This window comes from Camelina sativa, chromosome 11 (genome assembly GCF_000633955.1).
Source record: "Camelina sativa cultivar DH55 chromosome 11, Cs, whole genome shotgun sequence".
Lineage (NCBI taxonomy): Eukaryota > Viridiplantae > Streptophyta > Magnoliopsida > Brassicales > Brassicaceae > Camelina > Camelina sativa.
Window position 1 is genome coordinate 15,142,503 of NC_025695.1, and position 2,357 is coordinate 15,144,859.

The window sequence follows — 2,357 nt, forward strand, 5'->3', positions numbered from 1 at the left end:
TTAATCTATTAAGTATCGTGTTTGTTTGGCCTCCCTACCAAAAAAAAAGTATCGTGTTTGACAAAAAAAAAATGCTATTCAAAGCAGTTAAAAGGGTTAGACAAATTACGAGAATAATTTTCTTGTATTTTATTACTATGAACTTATTTTAAATCATTCAAACCGCATACTATAGGATAGATTATTTGGTAACAGAGTGACGATAAGAAAAAAAAATTTTATTCAGTAACAGAATATTAATCTGTCGCTTTTTAATTTATTGTCCCTAGGTAAGTTGATGGAAAAGAAAAAAAAAGTTTAATTGTATATGTGTTTGTATTTAATTGGATCTGTTAAAATTAGTGTCCGGATAAAAATTTAAATTTAATACGACGAGAACAACATATTAAATTTATGTGGTTCATAGTTTATACACTTAGACTACTTACGATGTTGAAACAATACAATAGTTTGTTAAAAAAAAATAAAAAAAAGTAAGGTAGAAACAACTGAGTTGAAGACATTCAACGGAACTGAAGCGTAAAAATATTGGGTTATGCTTGCCACATGATATGTTTTGATTGGTTTATTTTTTTAATTGTAGGATAATATTTAGATAAAGAAATATATCATGTTTCTATTGGATAGTGAAATTTTAGATATTTTTTTTTATCTAATCTAGTTATTTGAGATAAATTATCTTATAGAATATGAAAATTTTATTTTTATATATTTATACCAAATTTCATTATTTTTTATTTTATATAAATAGAGACTTGTTTCAATTAATTTGAACATACAAAAAAAACTCATATTTTCTACTATATTTTTGCTATCAGCCTTCGTAAACTCTTGTTTATTGTTTTACCCGTCCTTTTGTTTTAAATGGATCCTAATAATAACTTTTTTAATTCCACCCAAATTCCCAACAATTATCAGTTTCAAAATCATTCTATAAATCACCAAACAAAATCTCAATTTATTATATAAAATTTATTTTATTTTATTTATTTTAATTTCATTTGATATTAAATATGATTAATAATATATAGTCACAAAAAATAAACATAAATAAGGTGAAAAATATGAAATAAAATTTGGTGGGATAAATTGTTGTAATTTTGTTAAACAAAAATATTGTAGAGTATAAAAATGATGTATGTGTTGAATTATGATATAGAATAAAGAAAAAATAATGTGAAATGTTAAAAAGAAAAAAGTGGATGTTGTAATATTAAAACTATTGTAAATATTCTTACAAGAATCCAAATGGGAGTAACAACATAGTGATGTGGACACTTTTACTCTCATCATTGTCTTCCACATATTTTAGTACACAAATACACACATAGTAATAGTATATATATATATACTCTATATATATATATATGCATTAATTAGACAACGTCAACAAACTTTTATTAAATACAATTTGATCGTCAACAAAATGTTTGACATCATGACATGGTTTACTTAAAATTTTGCGAATTCCATTACTAAGTTGAATTCTATACAAAATCAAATTGTTGAAACGATGGCCTTTAAGGGCATCTCCATTAAAAATATTTAGGATTTTACTGGTTTAAACGCAATATTTGCGGTTATGATTGCAGGAGATTACAGAAGCGGATGATTGCGGTTTTAAACGTTATTAAGTGTTTTGAATGATTAGTTTTGTGTTTTAAAATAGATGCGTTTACGAGAATTTTACAACTGGTTCACCAATAGGTGTAATAACGGTTAAAACAAAATAAATGTCTTTTTGTTAAAAAAAATTAAGAAAAATAAGAGAGAGTGCGATAGTATCTCTGCACAAACACTTTAAGACACATTTAAACTCTTATTTGCCAAAATTTTTTTTTTTAATAGTTCACATTTTTAAATAAACCAATTATATTAAAATATGAATATTGTTAAAATTTGACCCCATTTAAAGATATCTACTGATGGAGATAAGTTTCAGCCACCTAGTTAGTTAGAGTGAACTCTATCGTTGGCTTGTTTTTATGCTATATAAACATTTTTTTTTTGAAAAAAATGCTAATAAACTTTAGTAGTCAGATATATGTGGCTGAATTTGATACCAATAATATCGTCGATCAATTTCTAGCCGAACCGAAGTTATTAATTGTTGTTGTTGTTAGGCACACTTATGAAATCTAGTTGTTCATAATTTTTAGGATATATAGTTAAACCATTCCAAGATTATAGTGTGTCCATAATAAATTTCTTTTTACAAGAGAGACACTGCAAAAAAACAAAAAAAAATGTAAGCAAACTTAAGATATTTACGGTAGACAACGTAGCAATGGAGGTTGTCCCTGCGGTCCAACATTGTAAGCAAACTTAAGAGACAAAAAAAAAAAAAAAAAGTATAC